Below are 13,499 nucleotides of genomic sequence, written 5' to 3'. Positions count from 1 at the left end.
TGTCTAGAAACTGCAAAGCAAGAGAATGAATCATTATCTTGTGTCAAAGAAATGAACATTCAAGGCCATGTAGAGAACAAACTGTAACAATGAAAGACAACTCTGCTTTTGTTTAGTAAGTGGCAGCCAGAGCACATTTCTCACCAGTTAAATATCATTGACCATTGTGAGTAGTGCAGGGCAGGTAGCATACAGTTCTTTACTGCAATCAATATGTTTCTATCAGAACAATTTTCCCTATTAATACAGTACAAAAAAGAAAAGAGAATAGACGGGAAGCACAAGTGGCTTATGTTCCTCGAATTAAAAAGTATGAAAACAAACTTCCTTAATTATAGGAACAGAGATCTTCTTGCTGCTTTACTTTTTCCTCCGAGGTCACAAGTCTAAATGTATCCTGGTGTATCTCGAACGGAAATATCCACATTACAACTGGGAAAGATTTGGCAAAAGAAGAAAACCACTTTTTGTGTTCATCTAGCCTCTCACTTCCGAAGTGCACCTGATTTTGTTAATATGTATGCAAATTCCACCTGCCAGCAGGTCCCTCCATTTACATCAATTTGCTTAGATGGAGGTAAAATGAAAGAATTTGCCCATGTGGCTGCTGGGTTTTCTTCAGCTATAGACAGAAATGTCAGAAATATGTATACTTGAAAATTGTGAAAACTTTTTTTGTAAGAATGAGGTCATTTACACAGCATTCAAATTCAGGCCATCTCTTACAGCTAAGAATTATGTTACTATTTTTTAACCTGTTCATACTTTTGATCATATCAGAATAACAGCTCAGGCAAGCAGAGAATCCAGTTAAATACTTCTCACAGTTAAGGTCAGTTCATTTCTCAAGATGAAAAGGAGTAATAACCTCTATTCTGGACCCCCAAAGCTTGACAGTAACTAGCAGAAGCTTCATATTTTAAATCAATAGCTACCATATATTAAGCTAGACTGACGAAAAAAGAAACCATTGCTATTGAACGCCTCACAGTTCCTGGTGAACAAAACGTCCATGGCCACAGTCATCAGCACTTTGAGTGCCTCCTTCACACAGGATCCAAACCCCACCCTTCAGGTAAGAATGCACAATGGAGACATTTGGGCAGTCCCCCCAAGTCCTAACAAATGGTCTGCTTTATTAAAAGAAGGCATGCAGTGGAGCAGTCAAATAGCTTTCACTTGCTTAACAACTTAATATGGTAGTTTCCTTTGTATTACAACATTTAGAGAAAACACTGCAGAAAATAGGAAATAAATGCTTTCTTCTAAGTTCATCGCTTTTCAATACATTCTGGAAACATAAGATGCTATATATATATGCACAAATTTCATCATGGAAAAACAGGAAAACTGCCTTGACCAAAACCCCCTGAGCTTTATCATATGATGAACTCAGTACTGTATATTTCTAGATTGCTGTGCATGTTGAAGTCATGTCTATATATAGTTAACCTGAATATTATGAGCAGTCATAATAGTACACTCGGTGCCATAATAGTTTGAAGACAAACCACCTACAAAGCATAAATAGAATGCACATTGAGCTCCATGTTGGCATAAAGTAGACTGCTTATATTATCTGAGAACTAGCAAGTTTAAACCCATCTTAGATATACCTGCATTTACACAGGAGTCAGTGACAATCACACAGCCATGTTAGCGTAAAGAGCCCTAATGACCCAAGATGAAGAGGTAACATGGCAGAGTGTCTAGGCATAAAGATAAAAGTTAATGCAGGCAAGTAGCTGGTGAACAGGGATCCACTGGTATCTCCTGCTGCTCCCCAAAACGCACACCGCTTCAGTGTGCAAATACCACTTCTGTTGGGAAAAATAAACCTGGTTAGTATTGTGTTCATCTCTGTGGAGATCCAGCAAAAGAGCTGTATCCGTCCTTACATAATTCTTAGCATCTTGTTAATGTTGTCTGTGTACATCTATCAGCTGTGTAGCTGAGCTGATTTTACTAAACTCATAGAGGTGGCATCTCACAAGTAAGACCACTGCTCTAGAAAGCAGTAGACTTGGCAGGAAGACCTGTGTCTTCCATTAGTCGCTGTTTGACTCTGAGTAGGACACTTTTTTGTGCCTCTGTTTCCACTTTTTAGGCTTCAGACTTGCTTTTTTTTTGACTTAGAGCCGTCTCTCAATGCATTTTTATATAGCTTCTAACAAAATAATGTGATCTCAGCTAGGACTTTGGGGCACAACAGACACACTAATAATAAAAATGACAACAGGACAAAATCTACATAAAATCTTCTGCCATACAAGACCTGCATGAAAATTATATACAACAAACCTCTTTAATTATTATCATAACAACTGTTTTCAAAACACCAGAGTACTACACTCTGTATTTCCTCTATTGTTTGGCCATTTAACACGGGATTTAGTGAACTATTCCTTTTCTATTTTGTAAAAATCCTCATTTTACTTTTGCCCAGTTTTGCGATGCAGTAATTCAAATAGACTTTGAATAGGACATTGAATGTTTCTCTCTTGTAGTTGTTCTTTGCAATGCAGATTTCCAATATTTTTATAACACAAAGAAAAGTAGTTGTCTGCTGGGTTCTCATATGCAAATGAGCAGTCAGGAAAACGTGCTGCAGAAATTCAAAGGGTGAGAATAATATTAACATGTGAATAATTGAGATTCGATTGCCTTGCTGGTCGAAGTACAATACTATTGTGAATATTTCATAAAAATCAAAGATACATGGGATCTTCATTACAATGGGAAAGAACTTATGGTAAGTTTTACACCTCGCTTACAATATGCATCTGTGAATACTGAATTATAGCTATCTTCTCTGAGCTATCAGTAAGATCACAATCATTGTAACTCATACAATCACAGAAATAAATGAAACAGTGAGAGAAACATATCTGAAATCATCTCATTTCCTTGCAGCCTTTAATAAGGTATCTTGCTAATTTCCTATTAATGCAGTGACGCTTTCCGGTAATAAACATCCTCTATATGCCAAACATATCTTTTAAGAAATGCTTTTGCATAGCATTTATCTGTCAATACACTTCATTATATTTATTTATTCAATACACTTCATTATATATAGAATTGTTTCATGTTGTAGTTGATTTAATTATTCTACCTAGAACTAACTAGTATAAGTCTTGGAATACTTGAACATAACATTTATAAATTGGACCATTTCCATTACAGTATAGATCTCTGGTTCAAATAGTACAGTTTGCAACTCTGTTTTTAACATTAAAACTTACAACACGTTAAACAGGAGTAAAAATGTAAATGACTAAAATGATATTCCTATTGTCCAGTGGATAAGTCTAAACCAGTCAATTTGAAATGCTGAGGAGGGGGGCAGATTTTAAGCCCTGGCTTCCTTCACATTTCCAGCATTTTCTGACAAAGTTAAGTTAAGCACCATCACGAAAAAGCATTACTTTGTGACTCTGAAGCTCATCTTCAATCCATAAGATGAACGTTTGAGCCCACATCTCCCATTTCCTCCTAGGGCTCTCTGGTTTACACCAGAATAGTGAAGACAACAATCCCTTTTAGAGTTTCAGGAGCTCCTACATATTTATGTGCTTTTTTCTGGGAACTATTTGCTTTCCTTTTGTAAATAAAACATTTAGTTCTTTTAAGCAAATAGAAAAAGTCTGTATTATTTGAATGAACTAAATATTACTTGCAGTGACTTCAGAAAGAATTAAAGTCTACTGTGGAAAACCGAAAATATTTAAAGAAAAGTGAACGGCATTCTGAAAATAGATTAGGACTGTATTAGGTTATATATAGAGAGATTTACTATCACACTTTTATTTACTTATTAATTTTACAAAGAAAATCTTAGGAAAAATGAAACATGCTTTCATTTCCCTCCCAAAACAAAAATCGGTTTGAGATCATGTCTAGAGCTGAGCCAGGAAATAATCAACATGCTGTATTAGAACTATGTGATAACAAAAGACTAATTCTGTGGAGAGAGATTTTTAAATATGAAAATTCACATCATTGGCAGGTTATTCTAAGCACCATTTTAAGCTCCATTCTAAGCACCGTCTAATTTTTATTTTTATTATTTATTTTAATCTTGATTTTTAATATTTACAATAATACAGTTTGCACAGTAAGATGCATAGCGCACATCTGATAATTACAAATTCTTCCAAGAAAGATAGAGAAAGACCTAAACAGACACGTGGTTGGACAGTGAAGTCTGTCTCCACAATGAAAACCACAGTAAAAAATACAGCCTGTAAAAAATACAGCCTGTAAAAAATTAATTGCTAGGATGTTTGGGTGTTGAGCTGAACATGATCATTCTGGCAAATATCAAACATCATGGTATTGGTCCTTAGACGGACATAACGCAGCACTGTAACATGTGGTCAGTCTCTGACATAAGACACATGGTGCTCTCTTTGACATTTCCAAGTAATTTATCTCTGCCCTTCTGTTATCCAGCCCCAGTTAACAGCTGAACTTTTGTAAATATCAAGATTCAATCCTTGCTTTAATAGTTGAGCTCTTCTGAAACTTAGTGTCTTTAAGGTTCAAGAATTGATAAATATGAAAATGTTTATCAAGAAAAAAAAGTTAAGGCCATAATATATTTTCTTTTCTCATGAATTAATTTTTAGCAATGGTGACTTTAATATCTTTGTAGTGTTCTGTACAAATTTAAGACGTTTAAACATTTGAAGTGTCCTTCTGTGGGTGAAATGTCCTACAGCATAGATTTATCTTGCATTGGTACTAATATTTTATGGAGGAAATTCAATATTCATGTTAATTCCTTTAATCAGCAGTCATTAAAAACTATTTTATTACAGTGGTCGTTGACAAACTCCTATAAAATTTTACATACCCATTGGAAGTAAGAATGTTGGATATAACATGGGGGGAGGGAGGGCAGGGGGCAAGAGAGAGAACAGAAAGCTATCAGGTAAAATATATTTTGTCTTGGAAAATCCTTTCTTCTTTATATTTTAAATTTATTTTTAATGAATTACTATATCTAGGTCACACAAATAAAGAAAAAAGTTATTCATAAGATGGTTAGTTAAATCCACATCAATACATTCTGGGCTTTTCCAGACCTCATTAAAGTCAAAGAATCTGCTTCTCCTCTCTCCCCCCAAGATATCCTGCCTTTTACGTTCATTTTTATTTTATTTTTTATGGTTTAGCTTTAAGTTTTCCTTTCAATTATTTTTAAGAAGGGGTTGACACATCATGTCTATAACACAGACAATGCCCCTTTCAAGTTGGCATTTCTGGAACCATATAAATGACAAAATGCATCAATACTTGCTATGCCATATCTTGTAGAAAATGAGGACTAAAAAATAAAATGATGTATCAGATCGCACTTCATCTCCTGTTGCCACTCTTCTCAAAGAGACAAATACTCTCTCTTTGTGGAAGGTGAAGAAAATGTGTCTACTTTAGAAAAAAAAAAACAACAAACACCACGAAAAACCAACATAGATATTAATAATACCATACAGACAAATACCATAAAACACTTTTAGGAATACATTATTTTGAGTTAGTTGTTTAAACATTTGAAAGAGTAAGGGGTAGATGAGCACCCGGCGTCAGGAGCAGCACCTCCTGAGGGAGAGGAAAAGGGAGGAGCTCTGAGATCTGACAGGTGGACAGAAGCTACAGCCTCTTATTGCCCTGCACTAGCTGACGGTGCTGGGACCTTCACCCACCCAAATGGGCAGAAGAAAAAGAAATCTGTCAGCAGAGAGTTACAGGGGTTTTCCCTCCCATTCATATGCTTTGTGTTCTCAGGATATAGAAGATAACCCTATATCATCAGGTAAAGAAATACAGATCCCTAATATGATTTTTTGATGAGCACTCAAATACGGATCCCTTTCTCCCTTTATGCTTAGTCCCTGTTAAATACAAGGCTTTCTCTATTTATCAATTGTAAAATCAAAACATAATCCTATTGGTTAGGATAAGAAAATAATTATGATAATACATACTATAATAGCTGTTTAATTAATACAGTGAGTTCAGTAGAAAAATTTTAAAACCGAATCTAAAAAAATAAAATTAGACATTTTTTGGATTCTAAGTAAGTGGAGTGTGAAATAGGGTGAAGATTTATATTACCTGACTGTCTAATCCCATAAAGAGATAAGCCCTTCCAGGGAATACCCAAGAGACCTGGAAACTGAGGTCACTTAAATTCCAGAATGGGACCTTCGGTATTATCCCTCAGGTAATGCCTCGCTTATTAAAATTCCTCCAGGAGAGAGTGTACAATTGGGATATTTTGACACTAATGCAAGACAGGCAAATAAAGGGTTAACTTTCAAACTTTTCATCTTGCAATCTATGCATTGGATATGTCTATCCAGGAAACTAATAATGGAAACTTTTTTGGGGTGTGCTGCTTTTATGTGCTATCAGTCAGGCTCTTGGAGATAGAACTGCACAAGATTGGGGGGGGGAGGTTGTTTGTTTGTTTGTTTATTTCAAGAAAAAGGCAAACAAAAGTTGGTGACTTTACCCTTCACTTCCAATATTTTGACCATTTGACTATTTGTAGCCAGCCATCTCATCTCCTCCGAGTCATCATTTATCATTTATACAGCAAGCTATTTTAATCTTCTCTCATCAGTCATTCTTGCTGGCTTCTTAATAATTTCTAATGTGTTTCTGACTTTCTACAGTTTCTGTGGCCTAAATCTGCTTTCAATCTTCAGTTTTAGGTATAGTGACAGTAAAAGATGAAGGACTGCTGTCTTTCTCTTCACTTGGTGACTTAGTGATACTATGGATTGCCTAAAAACAATCTTGGCTATATTTGCTGTCATATGACATTTGAAGCTAATCTCATGTTCACTTGGATTGCTTGGTCTCATTTGGCAGTGTTGCTTCCTCAGTGTTTTTGCTTTCTCTTCAGCTTCATATCACTGCGAGGATTAAATGAGCCTTGGCAAGTAAGACAGTCTCCTACTATCATTTTTATATTTCTAACCTTCCTAATAGACTTCCCCAGTTTCCTCTACTCTCAAGGGAGTTTACAGTCTCAAAGTACAAAGTTTTCTGAAAGTTTAATCAGTGAATTGTTTTAATGCTTTAGAATTTAAAGCCGTTATTTTAAAGCAGGTCTAATAAAGGTATATGTGGCACAATTAGACGTTTCCCCTACAACACAATTCTCATTCTAAACCTTCCCTGTTATGTACTAAGCTGTTTTTTTCAACACATGACATTAAACATAGCTAGGCTGACATAAATTAATCGTTCAAATGATTCTTAGAGGAAGAAGATTCTTTGGCAAATTTGTCATGCTTTTTTTAAAGCAGCATCTGATTTTTATTGCTTGTGGAATCACTACAAGCGACTCATGGGTGGAATATTTCATCCAATTTCTTTCTACCAAAGCCTCTGAGAAAACCTTCAATAACATTATTTCAGTTAGAATTTTGCTCCCTTATGTTTCCTCTATTATTTTATAAGTTTGAAATTGGATTTGAGGTATGTCATGATCTAGGCTGCTGAATACCAAACAAGAAGTCAAAAGCTTCCAAATTGTAATCCTAGCTCTGGTACAGACTTGATAAGAGGCCTTATGGAAGTCACTTAATATCTTCACCTTGTCCTCTTTCTTCAGAAACTGGCAATAATACTGATGATATTCCCGCGCAGTGGGTTGTTGCATGAATGAAATGAAAGAATGCAGAACACTACAAAAATGCTGTAGCACTAGGAAGTTTAATAGAAAATATGCAGTTTAATAGAAAACATAGGACTTTGCTTTGAGGATTAGTGATATTTTTGTTTCTCCTGTCCATACCACTTACACCTGTGTATTTCTAAGTATTTTTCTATATTTGCTGTTCATTAATATTTTTTACAATTTATCTCACATATTAGTTGATCAAAATCATTATTTGATCTTTCATAATAGAGAGACATATTTAAGAGTACTTGACTTCCATAATCAGAAGGAAATTAGAATCGCATTCACTCCATAATGTCACTGTCAGATGTCTGTCTTGCGGATTTATGCCAGATGACCATATTGTGCATTTGACTTACAGGAAGAGAAGCTTGTACTGACAAACAAGTAATCCTGATATCTGACTCTAGCTCTGCCAGTAACTTTCGCAAAATGATGCAGTAAATCACTGGCATATTGTGCTTTTGGTTTATCCATCCCATTCTTTTACCCCATTTATTCAGCCTGGATAGATTTCTGTATCGATCATGCATGAACAGCATCTTTAAAACCCAAGCTCAACTGCAGGCAACATGTGATAGACTACATGCTGCTACAACGCTGCAAAGCCTTGGGTTTATTCCTTAGCCTATACAGTACATCCCGAGTCAGGAACCCAAGGTAATGGGCTATCATTCATCACAGAACACCTGAATGCCTTTCTAGTCTATCTAAAAAGTCTAGTCTATCTTTTCCCACGCTAGTCAAGAAACAGTAGTCAAGAAACAACAGATACTCTCACCACTGAGGGTATGCAACAAGACATCTGAAAATCCTTTCTTTGATAAACCTTACAGTTCGTTGTGTTCACAATGTGGTAGTGGAATTTTCCACATGGGATTATGAAAGTTGCGATCATCTACATATATATATATACAGGCATCTGATGAAGAAAAACATAAAGAAAATTTGAATGTGGATCTAATGATGATGTTGTTAAGAGTCTTAAAATCAGTCTTGTATTTCGGTCTTATTTTTCTACCACAATCACGCAACCATGAGGAAGGTCCTTATAAATTAGATCCCTAGATTCTCCTGGGCTTCTACCAGTTCATAAACACAAATCCAAAGCTATCTGTGGAACTCTTCTTCCTCTGTCATCTCATCCTGAAGGCATCTGAAGTTTAATTGCGCTTCAGTTTCTGACATAAAAGCTTACAAGTAGCCTAAAGTTCTGCAGAAACCTCTAAAATTTTTCAACACTGAGTGGCTCGATATATTACCATGTTTAACACTGCCCGAATTCACATTCATTGACCTGTCTTGCCTGCAGATACTATTTCAGTAATTTTCCTCTATCGTGACTATTAAGGACACAAAACTCAGTTGTGGTGCCTTTCCCAGTGTTTTAACAGATAGTTCAACATTTAGGACATTCTCTGGGACAACGGAAAGCTTCATTCAATTCTCTACTGTTGAAATGCAGGATGTGTGTTCTTGGCCTCTGAGCATGTGCTCTCTTAGCAATCACTGTAGTGTGGATGCTTCAGGGTCTTACCCCTACATCTCCCTTCCTAGACTATCTTCAAAAGCATTTGACATTTACTTCATAGTTAAAACTATGGGAATTTTCACGCCCAAGCCTTAGTAGGCACTTACCTTTTAATGCAAAAATAATTTTAATATCATGCAGTTTGTTTTTCAGTTCTGTGCTGAGCCATGGGAATTAATGAAACAGCATAGTAACATTTTCATACTCACTGAGAGATCACAAAACCTGCAGTTCCTACACTATGCCCCATACCATATAACAAATCTGTTAGATTTCAGAAATGTGTGAAAAGCAAGGTGTTCAAATACTGTATCACTGAGAACCCCTGAGATGATACTCTACTTTAATTTTTCTCATTAAAATGCATTGTATATGCACAGAAAAAGTCTTATCTGCTCCTTTTTTACTGTTTTGTGAAAAGCCAAAGACTTTTTTCCAATATTTCTCAATTTTTGTAGTCTCAGCAGTAACTTTTTGCTGCTGCAAGTAGATACAAGTGGGATTTTAATTTAGTCTGCGATACTAGTAAGTCTTAGTGAAGCTGTGATTTTACTCTTGCAGACATCTGATGACCAAACATAATGATAATAGTCCCTACTCAGACAGTTGTTTTATTTATTTAATGCTCTTTTAGAGACTCATTTAAGCAAACACAAAATAATAATATGCCAACGATTTTTTCCTAAAAACATTATCTGAACATTAATCAACCACATTAATACAAACTTTTTGATGCAAACCATGCAAAACCTGTTGTCAACATATCTTTCCTAGCAGTATGTTATTTGAGCAAATGGTGATTTTCCAGGACCTTCCAGGTGATTTTCCAGGACAGCACCTAATAATTTAATGCCAGCAGGTAACTCAGGCCCTGGGATCCAAATCTGTGTATATTTGAAGAGTCTAAAAATTGCTGTTGGCTGCATATTTCTGGTTTTGGTTAATCCTTTGCAAAGAGACAGCTGGGGAAAAAATCAGTTTCTATTCAGGTATAAGTTTAAAGTGTCATTCATTCTTTTTTCTGGTACTGACTTCTTGTATCATAAATGTCATATTTTCATCACATTGCTCCTATATAATCTGTCTCATATATTCTTTGCTACTTCTCATTTCTGCCTTACTCTGCTCAAGTCCATTGACATTATTTCTCCCCCAAGACCACTTTCTTTCTTCCATTCTCCCGAGTCCTTCCTACAGATTTTTCTCCTCCTCAACCTTAGAAGAGTGACACTGGTATGAAGGTTGTCACACTGCTTTTGTTTTCTTTTCCTATGGGCCTATCCAGTGACTGGCTAATTTATTTTTATCAGAAGATTTTTTTTTTTGCTTGTTGTTACTTTATATTGTACCTAAGACAGTGTGGTCTTGTAAGCACTGGGACTAGCAGCTCCTAAAGTGAAAGTAATCTGTCATTCTCTATCAGGAGCCAACTGTATTATCACTCTGTGTGAAACTGCGGCCCTGCCAAAGGCACTGGCAAAAAAGTAGGAATTTAACTGCAATTAAACTGAATTTTTGCCTCTTAATGTGCTTCAGAAGGAAAAGCACTAGATCTTTAAGCTGCACATCATTTTAAAAGACTATAAAATAAAGATTCTAGTAATACTGAGAATGCAGTACATTGCTTCTCTTTCTTTCCACACTCTAGATACATATGGAACAGGACAAAAAAAAAAAAAAAAGAAAACATTTCCCCTAAATTTTCAAAATGCAAAGTGGATTATGATTTATTTTTAAGCCAAAAAATACAAGCTTGCAAAGAAAATTTTTAGAAACCTCAGTAGAAATCATTAAAATCCAGAATGTTTAACATAAATATACTTCATATTTTCTCTCCTGTATCACAGGAGATTGGACAATTTTGAGTGTAAAGAAACCTCCCTATGAATCTTACATGTAAATAATTTATTCCATTGATTATACTCAATCTCCGACATCATGCTGTAGAGCTGTAAAGCATTTGATAGGAGAGCAGTAAAAACTGGTTAGAGCAAATAATTTACAATGAATAATTTATCCCTCAAATTTTCTACCCTGTAAAGATTTTTCTATAGCTCTTGCTGTCATAATATCTAACCTCTGGTCTAATGGATGATATTATTAGAAGGATTCATTATTAAAGTAACCCTGCTTTAAACCACAGCGCAGCTTTCATTGACTTAACTGGGACAGGAAAGGGTATAAATTGGAAGGAGAAGGGTTTTGCTATTGTTTTTATGTTATCCCCCCAAGTAAATCTGAACAGATGCACTTTAAGTTTTGTTATTCTACAGCTTGCAATGAGTAAGGATTTTTTTCTTGTAAATATAGATCAGTTACAAACAGCTCTTTGATAATACTTGAATGTCAATATTAAGTGTTCTAAATATTCTTTAGTTTTATCTAGTTTACCTAGATTTAACTTGATCTAGTATGTCCAACATTATCGTTTGTTTTCAAATTACTTTTAGTGTGTTTCTTCCACAAAATTTGTTCAGGAAGCTCTCAAATAAATGTTCAAAAACATTCACACCAATGAAATTTGGCTACTTAGAGCTGAAATATAAAAAAAACCACAGAAGCAGGCAAAGCTATTATAAGTGTGTGTGAAATCTATGAAAGTAAGTTGCTTGTGTTTTTTTACTTGGCTTAAGTGAACAGCTCTGGCAGCTCAAATTGATTATTTTCAGTCTATATTATCTTATCATCCCAACTAATTACAACACATGTGATGCTGCATGCGCTTAACTTGGTCTTGTCAACAAATATTAATTATGTGACAGAGCTAATTATTTTGAAACTAAAACATACTCAGCAGGGACCACACTGGTCTTTTAACATGCAAGTCTCAGTTCCCCAACCACGCTGCATGCAACATACAGTCTTTGATTTCCATTAGTATTATTAGTTATTCTCCTAATGTGATTATGTGTTCTTATAAATCCTTTTAGAAAAAAACCCAACATCCTACTAAAGAGCATCTTACACCTTTTCAAAAGTGTATAGCTGCTTTGTTAACGGTACAACACCAATTCCTACATATCTCATTTATGTAAGTGATGAGAACTGTCATGTAAGGGAAAAAATGCCTGTCAATTCTTGCACGTGTTACATCAATCCCTTTGAAAAAAAACATCACTGGAATTATTTTGAATTCTAAGAGTAAGCTGTTGCTGAGTAACATCATTGTCGTCATCATTAAATTGTGCCACTTTTATAATTTTTATCCGTCCTTGACATGTTTTCTCTAAAACTGATTACACGTTGATTACAGATGTTCTGACAAGTTATTCAACTCCTGATTATTGGGAAAATTTAACAGAAAAGAAACCAGAATGGCAGATCAATAGGTACAGGTAACATTCATCACAAAACACCTGAATGCCTTTGTAGTCTATCTAGAAAGTCTAGTCTATCTTTTCACATGCTGAATATCACGCACATATATATCAAAGTTTAAGATTACAAAGGTAGTCAAGAAACAAGAGATACTCTCACCACTGAGGATATGCAACAAGACATCTGAAAATCCTTTCTTTGATAAACCTTACAGTTCTTTGTGTTCACAATGCGATAGTGGAATTTTCCACATGGGATTATGAAAGTTGCCATCATCTACATATATGATATGCAGGCATCTGATGAAGAAAAACGTAAAGAAAATTTGAATGTGGATCTAATGATGATGTTGTTAAGAGTCTTAAAGTCAGCCTTGTATTTGGGTCTTATTTTTCCACCACAATCATGCAGTCATTTTGAAGAGGAATTGTGATGCAACTACTTCTGTAAATTAAATATTTTAAGATAGCCCACCTTCAGTTTATGTAAGAATTTGCTTATAAAATTATCTGCATCTTTAAAGCAAAAAGGTATTGATTTAATGCTTTTTCTGTTTTTGTTGTTGTAGAAAGAGCTGGGATCCCTAAGAAGAAAAGCTGTTTGAGGAAATGGTTACTAGTCCCTTATTTCTTTCACTTTAATGAGTATGTGACTTTGTGCTGGTTTGGGCTGGGCCAGGTGCATCACCACCGCTGTTATCAAAATATTCCCAGGCACAGTAGAGTAAAATGATAAGCAGTACAGCAGTACAGCAAGCAGTGAAAGCAAAAAGCAGCCACTAGCGAGCATAAGACTCTAATATGCAGGAAGGCAAGAAAGCCCTATGGTAGGCACAGGAGCCTGTGAATTAATAGCTAAACAGCAATAACAGCTACGAATTCAATCTAGCGCATTCCAATCAAATCTATTGTTATCTCAAACCCTTTGAGCCCCATGTTGAGTGTCAAA

General features: G+C 35.3%; 1 protein-coding gene across 7 annotated transcripts in view; it reads right to left on the bottom strand.

Annotated features, from left to right (window-relative positions):
• The window catches only part of RALYL (RALY RNA binding protein like), a 407,281-nt gene that overhangs the window by 210,589 nt on the left and 183,193 nt on the right, over positions 1–13,499 (bottom strand). The window lies entirely within an intron of this gene.

Source organism: Larus michahellis, chromosome 2, assembly GCF_964199755.1.
Source record: "Larus michahellis chromosome 2, bLarMic1.1, whole genome shotgun sequence".
Classification (NCBI taxonomy): Eukaryota; Metazoa; Chordata; class Aves; order Charadriiformes; family Laridae; genus Larus; species Larus michahellis.
Note: the sequence above shows the minus strand (reverse complement) of the source record. Positions and strands in the feature narration are given on the sequence as shown.